This window comes from Adiantum capillus-veneris, chromosome 8 (assembly GCF_014529385.1).
Source record: "Adiantum capillus-veneris isolate H3 chromosome 8, ASM1452938v2, whole genome shotgun sequence".
Taxonomy (NCBI): domain Eukaryota; kingdom Viridiplantae; phylum Streptophyta; class Polypodiopsida; order Polypodiales; family Pteridaceae; genus Adiantum; species Adiantum capillus-veneris.
Window position 1 is genome coordinate 97,524,815 of NC_140938.1, and position 23,693 is coordinate 97,548,507.

At 47.2% G+C, this 23,693-nt stretch overlaps 1 protein-coding gene and 1 pseudogene across 1 annotated transcript in view; one reads left to right on the top strand and one right to left on the bottom strand.

Moving 5' to 3' along the window:
• The window catches only part of LOC147452614 (putative LRR receptor-like serine/threonine-protein kinase At1g06840), a 123,157-nt gene that overhangs the window by 72,908 nt on the left and 26,556 nt on the right, over positions 1-23,693 (top strand). The window lies entirely within an intron of this gene.
• On the bottom strand, positions 13,377-20,630 carry LOC147452615 (uncharacterized; annotated as a pseudogene).

Sequence of the window (23,693 nt, forward strand, 5' to 3'; positions counted from 1 at the left end):
CAAGTGTAAGCTCTTTCTGGACCTGGGTTCTCGTCTCTCTGCATTCCTCGTCGTACCAACTGTTTTGAGGCATGTTCCCAGATCCTCTCTTCTGATCAGGCTGAGTATGTAGGTATGCCTCTTGTGCTGCTCCATGTAGTATCTCTGTTAGCTGAGAAGTAATCTCCTCTACAGTATATACTGGCTCGGCTGCCCACATCCTACTATAGATCTGTTCCACATAGACTGAATCAGTCTCTGGTGTGAAAGTATATCTTGTGTGCGTCTTCTTCCTTTGTACTTGAGAGGCATTGTATTGGAAGGAGATTGATAGGGTCAAGAGAGCATGATCCACTGCAATCCCAACCGGTCTGGGTCCCACCTTAAAGTCCTCGATACTAGAAATAAAGCTTGGTGAAGTCATGACATAATCTACTGTGCTGGCCCCATGCCTGTGCGGGAAGCATGTGAATCCCCCAGATAAAGGGAAATTCTCTAGACCATTAAGTATGGCCAAACCATGTGTAGTTGCCATCTCCATGAGATGTCTCCCATATTCAGTGTGTTCTTTATCCTGTGAGTTTCTAGTAAGCCCCTCCTGTGATAAATCCACTTCTCTGAGCATTTCCTTAGAAGTATCATAGAATACTGCTTGAGAGTTGGCCGTTCTGGCATTAAAGTCCCCTAAGAGAACGATGTCTCCATCTCTAGAGAACTCCCATATGTCATTATTCAATATGGAGAAAGGGGACTGTCCTTTAGGTGAGTAGACTGATGTACTTGGAGGGAAGTAGCATATAGCGATATATAGAAATCTACCTGTCTCGGCTCTCATTCTCACCCACATATACCTTGCTTGTTCATCTTTCCTGATAATCTGTAGTAGTGGTTTCAGCTCCTCTTTAAATAAGACTGCTACGCCTCCTGAACCCCGGCTACCTCGTAGAGATCTCTTGTCTGGTCGACCAGCTGTTTCCCATAAATACCCCTTCACATGTGGCATAAGCTGTCCCGGTATCTGGTGTGTCTCTGAATAGAAAACTATGTCTCTGTCCCTAAAGCTGTCTTCAAAGGCACCTACATCTAGCCTATATGATCCATTACAATTCCATGCCGCTATGCGGAGCGTCGCTCCATAGGTCTCGCACCGTCATGAAGCGCGCTTTTCCAGAACCACTACTTTCCCTCCTCTATAAAAGGCGATTTTCCCCTTTTCTCTTGCTGCCCTGATCTCTGGCATCAACTCTTGCATGTGTGCCACTTGTGCCAATGTAAGGTCATCTCCCAAGAAAATCCCGGTTTTCTTAAGAGTCGGCCTCTTCTTTAGAAATTCTTTCCTTATTTCTATATTCGGGAAGCGGAGTGTAACCGGCCTGTTCAATCCAAAAAGGGCGGTAGACTTTACTTTAAACCTTGATTTAGCTTTCACCCATTATTAGTCGTCTATTTTACCTGTACTTTCAAGACACAACAAAGGGGAGAGGGATACAGGCTGCTAGATTGCACCTGTATGAGTAGACGGACACCAGATTGGCCCCTAACTTAGGCGCCCCTTTCGGTATTTCTTTATTGTTCAAAAGAGGAATAAACGCTGTGGTTCCCTACAAGCTGCCCCGCACAAACTCGGCTGAATTTCCACTATTCCAGCCCGATTTCGGCAGCATAACTGTACTAGAACCCTTCACAGTGAGTATTCCCACGCATTGGCCGACTTTCCCGACGCATACGGGCACTTTGCAAAACCTGGCGAGAATCTGCAGCATGCTGAATTCTCTGTTTTCAGCCCTGAAAATGCGCCAGATCACCTGTACAGCGGTCCCCTTGCGTCCCCGAACCTCCTGGGGGTATTAGGGTCCGTTTAGGGCCAAAACCCTAAACCTGCAAAAATACACAGAAGGCTGTAATTTGCTGTTTCGGGCTCCGTTTCGCGTGCCGGTCGCATCCGTAGCAAGTCCTCGAGCTCCCGCACCTATAGGGCTACTTGCCCTTTGAATCGGACGAGATTTCTGGCGTGAAACCTCTCCGAATTCACCTATACCTGCGGGGGGATTAGCCGCTAGCTAATTCAGTACCTGTACAAGAGGCTCTTGCCTCGGCAATCGCGCATGAACCCACACAACTGTACATTGGTCAAATGAAGAGCCCACTAGAGGGGCATAACATACTGCCAAAGGGGAGAGAGAGGGCAGTGCGTAGCGTGCAGGGCATCACTCCTGGCACCGCACTGTGCATAAGAGGGAAAGCAAGCACTCCATAGCTCTTAACCTGTGACAAAAGCTGCAAATGAGCCTCTCCCAGCTTAAAATTCAGCGCCAACTCTCTCTTGCATTAGAAACTGCACCAGAATGTGCCACCTGGCACATTTACAAGCATTTTCCCGTTTTTGGGTTGCCGCCTAAAAATCTCCCAACCGGTTGCCCAGTTGACTTCACGGCAGAGCAAGAAAATGTTCCCTTTGTCATTCCGGAGGTAATGACGTCAACACATTTTCAGGTCCCAAAATAGCAGTTCCCTAAATTTTAGGAGATGCTGCCATTGTATCTGTCTAGGTCATCCGACCCTCTTTGTACACTGCGGCCACATCCAGAACTGAAATGTAGCCTCTGTAGCAAAGGATTCCACTTTGGCTAGTCAATGACCCCACTTGGCTAACCATAGTCCTTGTCCAACCTTAGTGCTCTCTTGCCCTCATGCCTGGACTCCCTCTGGACAGTTCCACACTAGCTATGCAATGCAGGGCAGTTAGATTTCCCGAGGGGTGTTTCCAAAAAGTGAAATTAAATAGATAATAAGAAAGAAATCAACGAAAAGGATAGATAGTAGTCACACGCTGGTGACATACCTCCCTCTTGAAATCTCAAACGTCGTCGTTTGCATCTATGTCGTACATGCTTACTGTCAACACTGATGTATTCAACACTTGTCGACACATATACGACACATACATGCTCATTGTCAACCCTAGTGTATTCAACACCTCGTCGACTCATGTATTGCCTGCGTGTGAACCCTCTCCCAATGACATAGTGGTAGCTTCGCACTCTGCCATTGCTTTGAGTCACTAACTTTCCAATGACAAAATGGTAGCTGCACATTTTGCCACTGTCTTATAGTACACGTTGGATCCCGTAACACTTTCGAGCATACCCAAACCGACAGTTTAAGAATGCAGTTACACATGTACTCTTCAATAGAAGCAATCACTGTATCCTTGACAAACTGACAAGAAATACTCACTTCTATAGCACTAACCAAACTTTTGGACATTCCATAAGAGCAATTGCCAAACTGACAATCTGTACAGCTCTAACATTCATGTAACAGGTATTTGATTTGAGCTCACCTTAAATACCATGTACATCATTTGTTTCAGAAGCCATTGTCACACTGACAATCCATTTAGCTTTGAAACTCAAGGGGTCAAGGTAGGTTGCAAATCGAAGGCTTCCAGGTAAAGTGATAACACAGTTGGTGACTTTGCAAGTTCACCTTCTTCCATCCACTTAGCATCCATTGGTGGATAGTTTATGAACTTTACTAAGTAACGCCTAGCAACCTTGCCTTTCACTTTCCTTTCTTTGTGTGCCAAAATCTGTTCCGGGACCAAGATCTCGTCAAGTTCCTCGACTTTCGGCTGATCTTCAGCTGGCATATCTTCTGGCACATCACCCACATAGGGTCTGAGAAGACTCACATGAAACGCATTGTGAATCTTCCAACTGTCAGGCAATTTCAGCCTATATGCAACATCACTGATTATGTCGCATACTTGAAAAGGCCCATAGTAACGCATGCTGAGCTTTGGAAACAGTCTTTCCTTGCCCTTCATCTTCTTTAACCTTGCGTTTTCAAAACGTAAAAGCACCCAATCACCAAGTGAATATACCACTTCACGACGGTGACGATCAGCTGCTTTCTTTTGCTTTGCCTGAGTCCTTTCTAAGGCCACTTTGACCTTCTTGTACATTTCATCCATGTCCTGAACATACTTATCTGCTTCAAATATCTTGTCCTTTGTATGCAGTATGGGAGGAACTTTCTTGCCACCTTCAACTATCTCAAAAGGTGCCTTGCCAGTTGATGAATGCACTGTATTATTGTATGCATACTCCACCAATGGCAAATACTGCTCCCACTTTCCTTTATGCTCTGACACATAGCACTTCAGCAGATCTAGGACAGTAGAATTTGCCTCTTCTGACTGCCCATCTGTTTGAGGATGAAATGACGAAGAGAATTTGAGCGTTGTGCCCATATTCTCAAACAAGCCTCTCCAGAACAAACTTGTCATGCATGGATCACGGTCGCTAACAATCGATGTGGCATGCCATGATACTTGAAAATATTGCTCATAAACAAACGTGCCATCTGATCTGGTTTTATCTTCTTCCTGAAAGGAATAAAATGAGCCTGTTTGCTGAATCTGCAAATAATGGTCCAAATACCATCGTTTCCTGTCTGCGTTCTCGGAAGATCAAAGATAAAATCCATAGCAATACTTTCCCATGGTTTATCTGGAATAGGTAGTGGTTGCAATAACCCTGGTGCCTTTTGCCTGTCAAACATGACCTTTTGGCATATTAGGCATTCTCGCACAAAGACATCCACATCCCTTCTCAATGTAGGCCAATAGAAGAATGTCTCAACCGCTTTAACTGTAGCATCGATACCACGATGCCCTGCATACGGTGGGACGTGACTCTCTTCCATAACTTTGCGTCGCAATGGCTTTGTGACACACAATCTGCCATGCATCATCATGAACCCATCTTTGAGAAGATAGTGTTCATGACGTTGTCCTTGCATTAGCTGCTCAAAGACCCTTGCAAAATCTTCATCATTTTCATACTGTTCTCTCATATCATCAAGTGCATGATGATAAGGAATCGACACAGCTGAAATTTGTGGCTTCCTTGACAAGGCATCAACCACAACGTTCTTCTTGCCTTCCACATGCACAATCTGAAAATGGAACATGGACAAGATATTTTCCCATCGCATATGCTTCTCAGATAACTTTGTTTGTGTCAAGAAGTATCGCAAGGTCTGATGGTCCGTTTGGACAACAAAGTCTGCACCTAGCAGGTAGTGTTTCCAACTTAAGAGCGCATGAATCATAGCCAGTAACTCTTTCTCATAGACGTGCATGGTCATCTCTGGCCCTTGCAAAATTCTGCTCTCATAGGCTACTACCCTGCCATCTTGCATTAGCACTGCACCAATGCTACTACCGCAGGCATCACACTGGACCACAAATGACTTCCTAAGATCTGGAACACAATGACTGGATCTGAAGTCATCTTTTCTTTTAAGAGATTAAAAGCTGAAATCTCTTTTTGTGTCCATCTAAAGGTGACTGCCTTCTTTTGAAGAGCATGTAATGGTGAAGCAATCTCAGCGAAATTTCGGATAAACCTTCTGTAATAGGAGCATAGTCCCAAAAAGCTTCGGACATCATGCACCGTCTTCAAATCTGGCCATGACTTGATCGCTTCAACTTTTGCAGGATCCATTCTGACACCATCCTTTGAGACAATGTGTCCCAGAAAGTGAATCTCTTCCAGAAAAAACTCACTTTTCTTTGCATTGATGAGCAACCTATGACTACGTAGCTCTTTGAACACAATGGCCAAGTGATGCCTATGCTCCTCTTCATTCTTTGAGTAGACTATCATGTCATCAAAGAATGTACCAACAAACTGCTGGTGTGAACGGAAAATTCTGTCCATCATCCTATTGAACGTAGCAGGAGCATTTGTGAGACCGAAGGGCATCACTAAAAATTCATAAAGGCCAAACGTCGTTCTAAAAGCAGTCTTGTGCACATCCTCTGATCTAATGCGGATCTGATGGTACCCACTCTTTAGATCTATCCCGCTAAACATAGCTGCTCCTTCTAATTTGTCCATAATACTTGATGGTATTCTTGTTCAGTGCACGGTAGTCGATGCACATACGCCATGAGCCATCCTTTTTCTGCACCAACAACACTGGAGAACAGAATGGAGATGAACTGGGCTGAATCAGCCCCTTTTCTAACAGCTCTTGTACTTGGCCCATTATCTCTTTCTGCTGAGCCGCACTAACCCTGTACGGAGGCTTATTTGGTGGGCTACTGCCTGGCACGAAATCTATCGCATGGTCCTCGGGTCTCTCTGGCGGTAATTGAGACGGTAATGAATCGGAAAAACAGTCACTGTACTGTTGTAAAAACATTGACCTTTCTTTATCTAACACAGATAAATTTGATTCATCACAATCTGACACTTCACGTACAAAAACCAAGTACGCAGAAAGATGCTTTTTCATTACAGAAGTAATAGCAGAAGCTGATACAGTAGGAATAGACTCCCCTTTAAGCTTTACATCCAGAATGTGAGTCTTTCCCCTGCTCTGTACAGTGATCTTTTTGTTGTAGGCATCCATGATTCCCTGTACACGAAACAACCAAGGAATACCTAACAACACATCACATCCGTCCAGTGGCATGATGTAAAATTCTTCAGCATCTACATAGGACTGGATGTGTAGACGCAACTTTCCAATGATGGGCGTCACAGCCTCTGTATGGCCAGGACATGCCAATCCTGCCTCTGCTGTATACCCCATCTCTTCAGGTCTGATTCCCAACTTTGAAGCCAATTCTGGGGTAATGAAGTTGGCTTTGGTACCTGCATCAAAGAAGATAAGCGCTGTTTGATCTCTGACCTTTCCCCATGCTCTGCAAAGCTCACTTGCATCTGAATTTGGCTTGTCGCCCACCATATCTGGCACTAGACCAGCCATGGGCTTCTTTCCTTTCCTGTCCTCCTTGTCTTCAGAATCAGCTGGCCTTTTCTTTGTAGGACAGTTGTAAGCAATGTGGCCAGGCTGCTCACATATAAAGCATTTGTTTTCTGTCCTCAGGACCTTCTTTTGCTCTTCTGACTTGCGAGGAAAACGTCTTTTCCATTTCTTCGCTGGTCCCTTTTCTAATTCAGCCGTAGCTTTATCTTTCCCTGCATTGGCTGACTCCTGAGTCCCTTTAGGAGCCTCATTGGGAACGTGCTTCTTGACTGAATTTTTCTTGCCTGATCCTGCCTTGACGCCAGTGTTAAATTCACAATCTTCTCCCTTGAGCAAACCATTGCCAGTGTTTGCTACCTCGATGAGCTGCGTCAAAGTAGTGACTTTTGTCTTCGTGCAGTATTTTCTCAATCCTTTGGGTAGGCCACAACAGTATTTTTCAATCTGTTGTGTCAATGGCACAAACCTATAGGAAGTTACTGGAAGTAGAGCTTTCCAAAACTTCCGATTGTAATCATCCAGATTTCTGCAAGTGGCAGCATTAAGCTGGTGCCATTCTGTCATGACATCTGCTTCGAAATCATAGATAACCATGCTGCTGCAAAAATCTGCTTAAAGTAAATCCATGTGGACGGAGCTTTTCCTTGAAGCAATAAAGTTGTCCACCATTGTCCCGCATTCCCTGTCAAGAAAGTGGCTGCCTTGCGGACCTTTGAAGCCTCTGTAAAGTTTCCCCCTGCATAGGCCTTGTCAAACTGCTGGAGGAATGAGAGAGCCTTCTTCCTGTTATCAAACCCTGTAAAGGTCGTGAATGACACACCTTTGCCACCTTCTTTGTACGGAGTTGGCCTCTCCAGCGGCTTTAAATTGTCATATGGAAGTGACTGAAACATGGGAACACTATTAGGGTTCATCTGTGTTCCTTGGCCGCTATTAACTTGACCTGGAAATGCCATATTTGGCTACTGATTTGTAATTCAAGCCATACCAAAATTTGCCTGTGGCATCCCATATTGGCCCTGAGTGCTCTGAAACCCTGGTTGCATACCCATGACGCTGTACATGGGGTTAGGCATCATCGTTTGAGCACCCCCAAACACTGTTCCTGGCGTGTAAAACTGATTTCCAGGTGCATGACCAGCCATGCTCTGGAATACGGATCCACCTCCAAAATAGCCAGGGTGTACTGAAGGTGGTGGGAAGACCTGTTGCATAGCCTGTAGGTTGCTTCCCTGCCCATTAGAACCAGCTATAGGCTGCTGAAATGTGGCGGGCTGAACTGGTACAGCTTGAAAGACTGGCATCTCAGCCACCTGTTCTTGCACCTTAGGCATAGGTTGTGGAGACTGCATGTTCTCCGTCAAGTGTACAGGTGTTTCCATTGACTGTGCGGTATGAATCACCTGTGCTCGAACCTTAACAAGCTTTTGAATATGATCCAGTGACCCAACTTGTTGAGACGGAACAGGAGGTTGCAGAAAGGCTAAAAACCTCGGGTTTTGCATTACTTGTGTGAACATAGCCACAGCAGTAGCCAACTGGGTCCTGAATATATCGTCATCTATCTGTGGTGGTCTTGAGGACTCACCCACTTCATGTGTCTGTTGACCCTGTGAAGAGGAAACCTCTTCAGTCACATCATCTGGTCTGTCAGCCATAATTGCAATTCCCTGTGTCTGGTCTATGATCCCCTGTGTCTTCAAGCCCAAAACTGACCAAGGCTCACTTCTATGGGAAAAAGTGATTTGATCCCGTCGATGGAACCATGTAACCGGCCTGTTCAATCCAAAAAGGGCGGTAGACTTTACTTTAAACCTTGATTTAGCTTTCACCCATTATTAGTCGTCTATTTTACCTCTACTTTCAAGACACAACAAAGGGGAGAGGGATACAGGCTGCTAGATTGCACCTGTATGAGTAGACGGACACCAGATTGGCCCCTAACTTAGGCGCCCCTTTCGGTATTTCTTTATTGTTCAAAAGAGGGAATAAGCGTTGTGGTTCCCTACAAGCTGCCCCGCACAAACGCAGCTGAATTTCCACTGTTCCAGCCCGATTTCGGCAGCATAACTGTACTAGAACCCTTCACAGTCAGTATTCCCACGCATTGGCCGACTTTCCCGACGCATACGGGCACTTTGCAAAACCTGGCGAGAATCTGCAGCACGCTGAATTCTCTGTTTTCAGCCCTGAAAATGCGCCAGATCACCTGTACAGCGGTCCCCTTGCGTCCCCGAACCTCCTAGGGGTATTAGGGTCCGTTTAGGGCCAAAACCCTAAACCTGCAAAAATACACAGCAGGCTGTAATTTGCTGTTTCGGGCTCCATTTCGCGTGCCGGTCGCATCCGTAGCAAGTCCTCGAGCTCACGCACGTGTAGGGCTACTTGCCCTTTGAATCGGACGAGATTTCTGGCGTGAAACCTCTCCGAATTCACCTATACCTGCGGGGGATTAGCCGCTAGCTAATTCAGTACCTGTACAAGAGGCTCTTGCCTCGGCAATCGCGCATGAACCCACACAACTGTACATTGGTCAAATGAAGAGCCCACTAGAGGGGCATAACATACTGCCAAAGGGGAGAGAGAGGGCAGTGCGTAGCGTGCAGGGCATCACTCCTGGCACCGCACTGTGCATAAGAGGGAAAGCAAGCACTCCATAGCTCTTAACCTGTGACAAAAGCTGCAAATGAGCCTCTCCTAGCTTAAAATTCAGCGCCAACTCTCTCTTGCATTAGAAACTGCACCAGAATGTGCCACTTGGCACATTTACAAGCATTTTCCCGTTTCGGGGTTGCCGCCTAAAAATCTCCCAACCGGTTGCCCAGTTGACTTCACGGCAGAGCAAGAAAATGTTCCCTTTGTCATTTCGGAGGTAATGACGTCAACACATTTCAGGTCCCAAAATAGCAGTTCCCTAAATTTTAGGAGATGCTGCCATTGTATCTGTCTAGGTCATCCGACCCTCTTTGTACACTGCGGCCACATCCAGAACTGAAATGTAGCCTCTGTAGCAAAGGATTCCACTTTGGCTAGTCAATGACCCCACTTGGCTAACCATAGTCCTTGTCCAACCTTAGTGCTCTCTTTCTCTCAGGCCTGGACTCCCTCTGGACAGTTCCACACTAGCTATGCAATGCAGGGCAGTTAGATTTCCCGAGGGGTGTTTCCAAAAAGTGAAAGTAAATAGATAATAAGAAAGAAATCAACAAAAAGGATAGATAGTAGTCACACGCTGGTGACACGGAGAATAAGTGCCCTATCCTTTATGTTTCCCTTCTCATCGACTCCTTTCTTGCCCACTCTCCATGCACTTGTGTGAGTAGGCTCTGTGATGCCCATGAGTTGTAGCAGTTCCCTCACCTCTTCATCTACATTCTCTTTGTCCTTGACTCCTGTGACCCGCACATGTAGAGCCCGAGTCTTCCTTTTCTGCTCTTCCTCAATGGTCATATTAATAATGGTGGAAGTAGGTGTGGTCTCAGGCATCTGGGCCTTCCCTTTCTTCGCATCCTCAATCCATTTCTCTGCTTCATCAACCTTTTCTTGTGTCTTAACAAGACGTTCCGCCCATGAAGATGCCGTTTTCAATTTCTGTTCATCTCCTTCCCGTAGAGCTTTCATCTGATCCTTCATGTCCTCGAGCTCCTTCAACACCGAAGGTTGGTCGTCTCCCTTCTCCTTAGTTGCAGATTTGCAAGCCGCAAGTTCTCCTTTTAGCTCCTCGATTATTGCATCTTTTTCCTCCATGTGCTTTTCCATATTTGTTCTCCATGCTTCAAAACTTGCTACTGCCTCATCGAGTTTCTTTTGCATAACGCATTGTGTTACATTTACTTCGGCCTTGATTAGGTTTCGTAATTCCGTTTTCACGATCTGAATTTCCTCATTCTGTATCCCCCGGATCTCTCTCCTTAGTTCTCTCATCATGTCTCCATACATGGAGTTCCTGTAGCTCTCGGCGTTCGCGTGCATTTCCTTCCTGATGTCATCCCTCATATAGTTTAGTTCTGATTTGAGCATCACCTGGACCTTCTCCATCAATAGCTCATCATGTATCCTGGAGGTTTTCCCAACGCGTAAAGATCCTGGTGATAGTACAGTATCTCTGTTTCTCCGTTTGAAAGTAGCCGTTGTTTTTTTTGGGGTGGTGTAGCTATCTACACCCGGCCCTTCCCCTTCGGTAGGCGGGTCCATCGAACCCGAGCCCCAAATCTGGGATAGGGTACTAGGATACTAGGGTGAGGGATTGAGAGTATGGCAAACTTAACCAGTTTACCTTAAGGCCTTAAATCGCTTTAAATTGGACGCAAAGAGAAGGCTTAAAATCTCTTTTAGACTTAAAATTTACCTTAGGGCTTAAAAATTGAAATAAACTTAGACGTAGGGGCTCTTGACTTCCTACACGTAGAACAGCTGGGACGATTCTTGGCCTTGCTACGCGTAGAACAGCTTGACGTGCTACGCGTAGGACTGCGGGGAACAGACATGCAGCGCGAGCCTCAGGGCAACTTGAGCGCGAGCCTCAGGGCGGCATCAGCAGCCCGCCATGGTATCCTTCTCGCGAGGGGCATCAGCAGCCTGCCATGGTGTCCGTCACGCGCGCAAAGAGCAAGGGCAGCAGCAGTCCTTCACGCGCGCAAAGAGAAGCCCGCTCTCAGCCGTCCTTGACGCCCTCAGCAGTCCTTCACGCCCTCAGAGAGAGCTGCGCGCTCAGCCCGCTCAGTCCTTCAGAGAGAGAGAGAGAGAGAGAGAGAGAGAGAGAGAGAGAGAGAGAGAGAGAGAGAGAGAGAGAGAGAGAGAGAAATGAAATGAAATAATATATTAACGTCTACAAAAGGCCAAAATGACCTATGAGACCAAAACTAATTACAATGGTGAGTCTAGTACCAAGTCTGGGTACAAACAAAGAAAACTACAAACTAGAAACTAAGATAGGAGTGCTACCGACTCCTATGGGTGGCTGGTAAGCTGAGCAATGTTATAATGCCACAAAGGTACAAAGTCCCCGGGGATAAGTGTCACCATGATACAATATAGCAGTAGCATGAAGCCTATTCTGATCGACACTCTAGGTGTCGTGCTAGAATCCTGTGGATCCTCTGCCGCAATCTCCGTCGGTGCTCCGTTGCTCCCCTCCTCAGTCATGGTCGTCTCGATCTCCCCAACTCTATAGCTCGGTCAATGAGAGTACCACTGGTGTGTGTATGGGTGGGAACCAAGCTCTGTGGTGGTGGTGGCCCCTCTGCCTCTATGGTACTCGGACTGAAGAAATCTGAGATGCGTCTCTGAGACTGTCTCTATCTATGCCCTCTCAATAGAGAATCTCTATGTCTCTGTATCTCAAGTAGAAATAATCTGAGACATCTCTGATCCTAATATCTCATGACTCTATCTAACGAGTCAAAACCATCTCTGAATAAACAGTGAAAGCGTCCCCGTATCTCATAGTAGACTGTGCAGTGACATATGTAGTGAAACTCTCTCTAGCTCTGCATGGCATAACTGACATATTTTACTGTCTGCTGGTATTCCTCTGAATCTACCTGATGCAATCCCAAGTTGGTGTGAAGATGTGCGTATCTCGCCTATGGCACATCGTAACCCATGAGATAGATGTGTGTCCATGTAGCTGGGCCGTGTGACAAATCCGTCTGTCATGAGTTAGAGAAGATGCTCTCTCTCTCTTTGTACCCAACTCCCGTGATGGCTCTATCCATGTCCTCCTGGTATCAAGCTGGATAAGATCCTGCCGAATGAGTCTAGTAATCTCCATCCGTATAAGAGCCAAAGATGGTGCATCAAGAGAATACTGGAAAGGGGGCAGGCTGTCCATGCTAAAACCATGCCTTTGAAACCATGAGCTCATATGTGCATACCAACATGATGTATCTCCCTGTAATGCTAGCTGTCTGGATGACTCAAGAGCAAGCCTAGCATATGTGTCCCTGGTGGTGTCCCATAAGCTGTGTACAATGATACTGATCTGATAAGTGCCTTAAGCTCCATAGGTGGGGCAGCCAGCTCCGCTCGTATGATGTCATGTGGAGTTGAGGCCTTGGCTCTAATTAGCCTAGAAATCATAGATACCAAGGGCCGCTCCATATTACTCCATCCAGCACTGTCAACAGATGGTCCCCAAACCTGAACCCCCTAGTGCATAACTAAAGCGACCAAAGTGTCGAAGAGCCAGAGCTTTGTTCGAGGTTCCTGGAACTGAACCTGCGAACAAATCCTCTCTAAACCGCCTAGGGCTGCATAGGCACAAGTCAATCTAGTGTCTGCTGCCACTTAGAGAGAGAGAGAGAGAGAGAGAGAGACAGAGAAATGAAATGTTATATTAACGTCTTCAAAAGGCCAAAGTGACCTATGAGACCAGAAAGTTACAATGCGGTGTATCTGATACAAAGTCAGATTAACAAAATAAATTAAACTAGGATAACAAAATATAAATACTGCGGGATCCTAAACTAAGCAGTACAATGTGAAGACAATATGGGAGGGGAGTAGAGATCCATCTTCATCTGCACTCTAGACGATGAAAGAGTATAGCTCGAATCCTTTGTTGTAGCCTCCTTCAAAACTGTGTAGCTCCTCTTCTCCATCGGGGTCGTCTAGATCTCCCTAGCTCCAATGCTCGGTCTATGAGAATGCCAGTAGTGCGGGTAGACCTCTCCACAGTTGGCTGCTCCTCTGTCTGTTCTTCTGGGTGTACAATATCTAGTGTAAAGAAATCTGTGATCTATCTTTGGGGTTGTCTCTCTTCAGCTCTCCTCATTAAAGTTTCTCTATGCCTGTGTAACTCAAGTAGATATAGCCCAAGACACCTTTGATCCTCATAACTCATGACCCTAGATAGAGGCCCAAAACCTTCTTTGAATAGACAATGAAAACGGCCTCATATCTCATAGTACACAGTGCAATGACATATGTAATGTACTTCTGTCTCTGGCTCTAGATGGCATAAGCGGCATATTCTGCTATCTGCTGGTGTCCCTCTGAATCTACCAGTCTCAATCTCGAGCTGATGTGAAGACGTGCGTATCTGGCCAATGGCACGACGCAAACCATGAGAAAGATGCGTGTCCATATAGCTAGGTCGAATCACAAACCCATCCCCTGTGAGGTGGAGAAGATGCTCTCTATAGAAAGCCATCTTTGTGCCCAACTCCTGTAACAGCTCTATCCATGTCCTCCTCGTGTCCAGTTGGATCAGATCTTGACAAATAAGTCTATTAATCTCGACTCGTGTTAGAGACCTCAAGGGTGCCTATAGAGAGTATTGAAAAGGAGGCAACCTGTCCATGGTGAAACCATGTGTCTGAAACCATGATGCCATCTGTGCATACCAGCATGATGTATCCCCATTAAGAGCTAATTGTCTGGAGGACTCTAGAGCCACCCTGGCATATCTGTCTCTGGTAGTATCCCACAGACTGTGTACAAAGGAGATTGATCTGGTAAGCGCCTCAATCTCCATTGGGGGGGCAGCTAATTCCTCTCGAATGATATCATGCCGTACGGAAGCCTTGGCTCTAGTCAGCCGAGAGATCATAGATACCAGGGGCTTCTCCATACGCCTCCAGCCATCCTGGCCTATAGAAGGTCCCCAAACCTGCACCCCATATAACATAGTAGAGGCAACCAAAGTATCAAAGAGCCATAACTTTGTCCTAGGTTCCTGGAACTGAACCTGCGAACACATCCTCTCCATTCCTCCCAGAGCCACACCAGCTCTAGTTAGTCTAGTCTCTGCTGCTTTTCTCAAAGAAAATCTCGGCCCAGTAAAGACTACCCCCAGGTAAGTATATGCATCTGTATATTCCACAATCTCCTGACCATATTTGAAAGTAGGTACTGATCTCCTGACCCATTGCGGTGTGGTGTTAAACACCATAACCTTGGTTTTACCTAGGTTTACACACAGTCCACTATCCTCTGCAAAACTGCGTAGTGCATCCAAATGTCGTTGCATACCTTCTGGTGAGTCAGATATCAGCACAATATCATCAGCATATAGCAACAATGGGATCCACGTCCCTGCCAGCTGGGCACCCCTGTCACCCTCTCTATCAATGTAAACAGACACCTCATCAACATACATACCAAATAGAGTAGGAGACAATGGGCAGCCCTATTTCACTCCAATAGTAGAGTGAACTAAATCAGATACCCCTTCCGGAGTGCGTATATGTCCCACCACTGATCTGTACAAAGCCATAATCCCCCAAATCACCTCGATGGGCACCCCCATCTCCTGCAGTCTGCGCATCAATCGAGCTCTTGGTACCATGTCAAATGCTTTGCAAAAATCCACAAAGCTACAATAGATCCGTCTCCCATGTGCTCTGCCCTCCTCAATGATGGCCCTGAGTGTCAGAATATGATCAAGAGTGGAGAAACCCCTCCTGAAGCCGGCCTGACCCTTTGCTCGTACACCCATGCCCTCTGCCCAATTACTCAAGTGTTGCTCCGGAATAGATGCATACAACCGTGCCAATGTGTGTCCAACCATAATAGTGCGGTATTTCCCAGGCTCTGTAGGGTCACCAGCCTTGAAGATGGGCACAATATTAGACAACCTCCAAGTCTCAGGTAATCCCTCACACATGGCAGATTGAACAACACTGCGAGAACCTCCATCAGCATATCCCTGGCATGTATAAAGTGCTCCGCCACTAGACCGTCATGATCATATGCCTTCCCGGTCCTCATCCTGTCGATGGCCCTTTGTACCATCTCAGGTGTAAAGAAAGTGCTCGTAGCTGGACAAGGCTTGGTAGGGTCTGGAAGGGGTTCCTGTCCAGGAACCGTATATAATGATGTCACATATTGGCCCCACACATCAGGTGAAGTAATCACTGGGGGAGGGGAGTGCTCATGGAAGAGTCGCCATGCCTCTCTTGAGTCCCTACTCAAGAACATCTGATATAAGTCTAAATCCATCTGATCTAGGTAAGCTCGCTTCTTCTGTCGCACAAGGCGTCAGAAAGCAATCCGAGACTGTCTGTAAGTGATGACTCCTAAAAGAAGATTCCTCTGAAGCTGGGCTCTCATCTCTCTGCATTCCTCATCATACCAACTATTCTGGGGCATGCTCCCAGAATGTCGTCTCTTGCCCGGGTGAGCGTGTGGGTATGCCACTGATGCAGCCCCATGCAGTGTCTCAGCCAATAGAGTGGTGCACTCCTCCACTGAGAGGCTTGTATCATTTGTACCAGCTGTGCCTTCCAATAGACGGTCCCAGATCTCCTCTGTATAAACGAAATCAGTCTCTAGAGTAAATGTATAGCGGGTGTGTGACCTGCTTCCTGACGTCTGGGTTGTACTATACTGAAATTTAACGGACAGTGTCAAGAGAGCATGATCTACCGCTATGCCCACAGACCTGGCTCCCACTGTGAAATCCTGAATGCAGGGGACAAAGCTCGGTTGTGTCATAACATAAGCCACTGTACTGGCCCCATGTCTGTGTGGGAAGCATGTGAAACTGGCTGCTTCAGGAAATCGTTGTAAGCCGTTAAGTATGGCTAATCCATGTGTAGTCGTCATTTCCATGAGGTATCTCCCATACTCTGCCCGCTCTCTGTCATCTGAGCATCTGTCAAGTCCCAACTCACTCACATCCAGCTCTCTAAGCATCTCATTTGAAGTGTCGTAGAAGACTGTCTGTGAGTTGCCCGTTCGGGCATTGAAGTCCCCTAGCAGAATGATATCACCATCCCTAGAAAACTCCCATATGTCATCATCTAGAATAGAGAAAGGCGATTGCCCTCTGGATACAGCATACACAGATGTACTGGGAGGAAAGTAACATATAGCAATATATAGGAATTGACCTGTGTCAACTCTCCGTCTCACCCACATATATCTAGCATGATCATCTCTTCGTACAATATGTAGTAATGGTGTAGTTCCTCTCTGAATAGCACTACTACTCCTCCTGAACCTCTACTCCCATGCTCAGATCTCGCATCTGTCCTATGAGCTGTCTCCCATCTGTATCCCATCACCTGTGTGTAGCCTGCTACAGTGTCACTTCACAGGACAGGCAGTTGGACAGTTAGCTACAGTTGGTCTGGTTCACACTGGACGGACCCTTTGGCTGGGAGTGACACGTGGCAAGGTACCTACGGTGGTCTAGTGGACGTCGTGGCCAGGTCACCACCACCACTCAGTTTGGAGATAGACTTAGCTGGCTGGACATTTATGGGCCGTTGGTGGCTCCTATGGTGGTACATATCAGTAGTCGTTTTGGGATAGTTCTATCTTATCTTGCACGTAGTCGTCTAGAGAGTCTTACACAGAGCACTGCTTCACCATCCCTGCACATCTGAGCCTCGACACCCATTTGTACCTGTGAGTCCTGGGCTGGAGCGGAGTGTGCTGCCACGCCAGAGTCTGTACAAGGTTCTTGGAGCTAGTCGAGTCCACATGTTCTGGTCCACTGTTGTGTCTCTGTTGTTATCCATTGTTTCTGTGTTGTTATCCGTTGTTTCTGTGTTTCATTCTGTTTGAGAGAGTTTTCATTTGTTGAGTGAGATTGTCACGCACATTGCACTGGGGACACCCACACTGTAGAGAGCACGACACATTATCCGCGCTACAGGTGCTCTCATTTTGGCGATCACGGTGGGACCTCAACTGAAGTCTCACTCTGTTGAGCAGCTGGGTTCTTCGCTTCGCCTGTGCAGTCTAAGTCTCTCGCCTTGCTGGTCTGGTCCCCTCTCGCCCTGGTCCAGCTTGCCCTCGTCTCTGGTCTAGACCCCTCGACCCTGGTCTAGTTGGTCTAGTCACTTGTCTGGTCTAGACCCTGGTCTAGTCCTCCTCGTCCCTGGTCCAGCTGGTCTAGACACTCGTCTGGTCTAGTATGGTCTAGTAGAGTCTAGACCAATCTTCGGCCAGTTCAATGTTTCTTGCCCAAAGCTTGGTTGGCTTGGAGGTCACTGTATGACACATACAAGGAGGTCAGTTGAGCGTCAAAGCCCACTACTGAGCCCTCTGAAGTACTATCACAGAAGACGACCTTTGACACCTTGTAGAAATCCTTCAACCTCATCAGCTATACCTCCACATATCACATCATCCATTCCTTCATCAGGTTCCCCATCTTCGCGATCACCTTCTCCGGAAAAGCTCTCTCCTATTCTTCTACAACAAGCTACTGTGCAACAGACTCAGCAAGAAATCATGGAGCCACTAGCTAGTGTTTTGGCCAAGGTGAACATCAAGTTCCCTACATTCAAAGGGCTGTCTTCAGAAGATGCTGACGACCATACAAGAAGATTTGTATCTCTCTGTAGGGGACATGGGCTGAACAGAGAAGATGCTTACTTGGTACTATTTCCATCCACCCTGGATGGCCTAGCAGATAAATGGTACAGCCAATTTGCAGAGAACCATTTTGCAACTTGGGCAGCCTTAAGACAGCAGTTCTGTGCAGCTTTCAGGCCAGGTGACTACCAGGAGAAGGTGTTGGATGAGTTGGCCAACATGGTGCTCAAACCTGAGGAGACTTTTGCGGAGCTTATGACGAAAACTAAGTCGCTGGTGGCCAAGCTTCCCCAACAACCCGGTGAATTCATGATTAAAAAGTGGGTGGAGAAGGCGCTTCCCAAAACTTCTCAGCAAAAACTCCGAGAGAGTCTCCGACCCGACGCCACTCTCGACGAGTTCATCGCAACTGCTACTAGAATAGAGGGAGCAAGGAAGCTCTTCAACAACTCTCTTCAAATAGATACTTCCTCTGTGTTCTCGGAAGGTAGTCCTACTGATCCTTTAACTTCTTTACGTAGGGAACTAGAAGCCCTAAAGCTACAACGAGCTCTTCAAGAGGAGAGGTCCTTCTCTCTTAGACAAGAGAAGCCTACACATAATGAGGCATTGGAACAGATTAAGCGCGAGTTAGAAGAGCTCAAGTGTCAGCAAGAGACTAAGGCTATGGTTTGGTGTAGCTCATGCCGCTCTCCAGGGCACCCACCACAGGAATGCCCCCTTCGGTTTTACTGCCACTTCTGTGAAAAAGCTGGACATGAGGATAAAGATTGTTACTACCTCAAGAGATTGCGTCAAATACAACAAAATCTTGGTGGTTCTCTCCAACAAGGGTTAGCACCTGCATCCAACATGGTCTCACCCTACGGCCATCAAAACCAGTTGCCTCCTCTGCTGACAACACCCCCTATGCAGCAAGGTATGCACAACAACTTTGCACCCCACAGTTTTTACCATGCCAGTACTCCCTCAGTTCCCCAAAGTTTCTACACCTTAGCCTCAAATTCCATGCAGCAACCACCTCGTCCCCCGTTTCGTCCTTCCAATCGGCCCATACTCTGCTACAGATGCGGAGAATATGGGCATTATCAGAGCAAGTGTCCTTTACCCGAGGGGTCCCCTCCTTGTCGTCATTGCCCTGATTCGAAGGATCACTACAGTAAAGATTGTCCCAAGCAAAGGGCATCCACGTCTTCAGGCTCGACTCAGAGCCAGCCCGAATTCACCTTTCCGAAGATAAATTTGATTACTGTGAACACCGTGCCTCAACCTTCACCTGCTACTCATGTGGTTAAGCCTCTGCAAGTGGAGGAGCCTGCTGGTGTCCTTACTCGGGCACAAAGAGCAGCTCTTGGTCTCAGTCTACCCACAGGTCCACCTCGCCAGTCTCCACTTCCTCACTCTGGTCTACCTGACCCAAAGGACAAGTCCTTCCCAATTGCTCAGAGCAAACCAACTTCCTTGTTATCTGACATTGATGGAGCCTTCTTAGAAGCAGTGGCTGATTTGGAACAGATTAAGGTCACAAAAGGAGCCCAGTTCGAAGGCGCCAAGCCCACAGTAGAAGCCATCTTGAAAAATACTTTTCAGCAGGTGTCACTATACGACATGCTAAGGCTTGATGCAACACTTAGAAGTGACACCTTGTTAGTCATTCAGTCTCTGTACCCGGGGGCTGGGCCTAGTGGCAGGCACCTCCCTGTACATCCCTCAGAGTCCTATTTGATTTCCTATCCATCTGCTCCCCTCACCGATTATAAAAGTTCTCGCCTCACTGTATCTATTCTTAGGCACCAGCTATCCGGCGTCATCATTGATGGAGGATCTGGAATCAATTTGATGCCCGAATTCACTATGATGGCCTTAGGTCTAAAGCCTACCTGACCTGCTCCTTTCACTGTTACATTGGCTGATCAGAGAACAGTCTACCCAGTGGGCATAGTCGACAAGGTGCCTCTGAAGGTACAAGATTTCACTTTTAACTTGGATTTTGTGGTAGTTAATCTTCCCCTGGTAGAGGGAGGTTATCCCTTGCTGATTGGTAGGCCATGGTTGCGACATACGAAAGCACTTCACGACTGGGGAACCGACGCCATGTGGATACACACTCCTGGCTCTCCTATGCAACAAATTCGTCTCGAAGGAGGTATGGATCCGGTTGTTCAGCATAGCTCTTTGTCAGTAGAGTCCAACCCTGACTTGGACCAGCCGGTCCCTCCCGATGGGTCCGATGAAGACTTACTGCAGTGGCTAGAAGCCACCTCTTCGATGCAATGCTATGTAGTCTCTCTTCAACCTTTGCCAACAGATTCACCCTATCCCCCTGATCCTACATCTGAAGCTACACCTGAGACCAAGAATCCCAGTCAGCCAAGTGAGCCAGAACCACGTGGACCAAGTGGACCAGTCTCAAGTGAGTTAGAACCAAGTGGACCGGTCTCTGGTGCCCATCTTTCAGAGGTTCCCTTGATGGAAACCGTCGGCCTGGGTGAGCCTATAACCCACCATAGAAGGGGGAAAAAGTCTCCCTTGCAAGAGTTGGCCAACACCCCAGCTCCCTCCTTAGCCTATACTCCATCTGACTCTCCACCCATGCCGGAGCACTTTGAGGTATCTGAGGATTTACCATTTGCAGAGCTTCCATCAGGTTGGTTGCAGGAAGAGTATGCTGATTTCAACATTGATCAGACGCCAGCTCATAATGTCCAAAGGCTAACAAAGGCGGCACAATCTTCTCCACCTGACGCAGCCTCGACCACTGCACCGCTTGACCCAGTCAGAGAGGTCAACCTAGGAGGCCCTGACAGCCATCAGCCCATCTTATTAGCCACTTGGTTATGGAATCACCCCGCTCTACTCGACCTGGTAATCTCCTTCGTGCGCTCTTTCAAAGATGTGTTTGCCTGGTCTTACCACGATTTAGAAGGAATCCCAGTAGAGCTAGGAGTCCACACAATTCCTCTGGTTGAGGGGGCTAAGCCGGTCAGAGGACGTGCTTACAAACTGAATCCCAAGTATGCAGAAGCAGTCAAAATCGAGTTGGAAAAGATGCAAGAAGCAGGTATTATTGTACCAGTAGAGCACTTAGAATGGTTGTCTCCTATGGTTATTGCTTACAAACTGAATCCCAAGTATGCAGAAGCAGTCAAAATCGAGTTGGAAAAGATGCAAGAAGCAGGTATTATTGTACCAGTAGAGCACTCAGAACGGTTGCCTCCTATGGTTATTGCCCCAAAGAAGCAGTCCAACAAAATTCGAGTTTGTGTCGACTATCGGGCTCTGAATAAGGTCACAATCCCGGATGGATTTCCGACACCTTTTACTGAGAGAGTCCTCGAAGATGTCGCTGGCCATGTACTGTATAGTTTTATGGACGGGTTCAGCGGCTACAATCAGTTAGGAATACATCCTGACGACCAAATCAAAACAGCTTTTGTGACTCCCTGGGGTATTTTCATCTACACTAGGATGTCTTTTGGGCTTAAAAATGCACCGCCTTCTTTCAATCGCATAGTATATCTCATCTTTTGTCCTCTGCTTACTGATCACCTTCGCATATTCATGGATGACTTTTCCACCTTCTCGGGTGCTCAGTGTTCGACCCCAGTAGAAAATCTAAAGGAGCATCTTGCTCAGCTCTCTGCAGTCTTCCTCAGGTGCAGAGAGGCACGTTTGAAGCTCAATCCGAACAAATGTCATTTTTTGGTCACAGAGGGCACACTGTTGGGCCGTGTGGTGTCTGCTCAAGGTTTGGCACCGGACCCAGAGAAGATAGTGGCCATCTTGAAGTTACCTCCTCCCATAAATCCCAAAGGTGTTCAGAGCTTTGTGGGCCACACCGGCTATCATCGCAGGTTCATACGTATGTATGCACAGGTGGCTCAACCATTGACCCGGCTCACCAGTGCTGCTGTTCCCTTCCGGTGGTCAACACCTGAGGCCGAAGCATTTGCATACCTCAAAAAACGTCTCACTGAAGCGCCTATTCTAGTTGCCCCGGATTGGGCCCTACCTTTTCATGTGCATACAGATGCCAGTCTGCTGGCTGTGGGTGCTGTGCTGACTCAGCCTAGCAAAGAGTTCAACTTGGATCGCCCTGTACATTATGCAAGTCGCCTGCTCACCAAAGCAGAGCGAAACTATAGCACCACAGAGAGGGAAGGATTGGCTATAGTGTATGCTCTACACAAATTTCGTCACTATTTGCTAGGGGTCCACTTCACAGTTATCACTGATCACCATGCCTTGCGCTATCTGCTTAATAAGCCACAGGTTGCAGGTCGAGTATGGCGATGGCTCCTCCTATTCCAGGAGTTTGATTTTGAAGTGGTACTCCGTCCTGGTAAGCATCATGTAATGGCTGACCACCTCTCTCGCATTTACACAGGCGAAGAAGCTACCGGGATTGCGGATGACTTTCTAGATAGCAGTCTTTTTAAAATAGATACAACACCGGAATGGTACGGCGAGGTCCTATATTTTCTATCTACTGGGCTGTACCCAGAGAGGGCATCCCCACTACAAAAGAGGAGATTGCTGTTGAAGTCCAGGCCTTTCACTCTGATCGGGGGCCAGCTCTACAAGGCGGGACCAGATGGTGTTCTGAAGCGTTGTGTCTCACCTCATGAGGTGGAGCATATTCTGGAGGATGTCCACAATGGTCCCACTGGTGGCCATTACCCTGGTCACATCACTGCTCAGAAGATACTACAGAGTGGTCTGTGGTGGCCCTACATTTTTAAGGATGCAATAGCATATTCTAAGGTTTGTGATGTGTGCCAGAGATGTGGACCGAAGCCGAGTAAGCAATCCAACCGCCCTTTGCAGGTCTCGATGGCGTGGCTACCTTTTGAGAGATGGGGTGTGGACTTCGTGGGACCAATATATCTCCCGGCTCAACCAGGTAATCGCAAATATCTGCTAGTGGCTACAGACTATGCAACAAAGTGGGCAGAGGTACTAGCGACAGTGGATTGCACCAGCAATACAGTGGCCAAATTTTTATATGAAAATATTTTATGCAGATTTGGATGTCCCTTAGAGATCACCAGTGATAGAGGCACTCATTTTGTCAATAACATGATCTCAAATTTGCTGGCCAATTACAAGATTTTTCATCGCAAGTCGTGCTCTTATTATCCTAGAGCCAATGGACAGGCCGAGAGCACCAACAAGGTTCTGATAGCTCTACTGAGGAAAGCATGTCATCTCCATCCAGCATCGTGGGCTCAGGCTGTGCACGGCACTCTTTGGGCATACCGCACATCTTTCAAAGCAACAACGAATCAAACGCCTTTTCAACTCGCTTTCGGTTTGGAAGCCATAGCTCCATTTGAGTTCAACTCCGGTTCCCCTAGGGTGGGCAGTCTGCGTGCAAGTGGGGGCATGGAGTCTGCCTCTATCTCCCGTCTCACCTTATTGGATGAAAGCCGCCTTTTAGCTTCTCGTGCTCTGCAAGCGGAACAACTTCGTCGCAAAGCGTGGCATGATCGCCACCTCAGAAAGCCAAAAATAACGCAAGGCACATTGGTGCTACTCTATCAAGCAAAATATTTGAAAAAAGCAAAGAAGCTGGTTCCAGCTTGGCAAGGGCCCTTTAGAGTACAGGAGGTTTTGCCACAGGGGGCTGTCCAGTTAGTCACTTTGGAAGTCGTCCC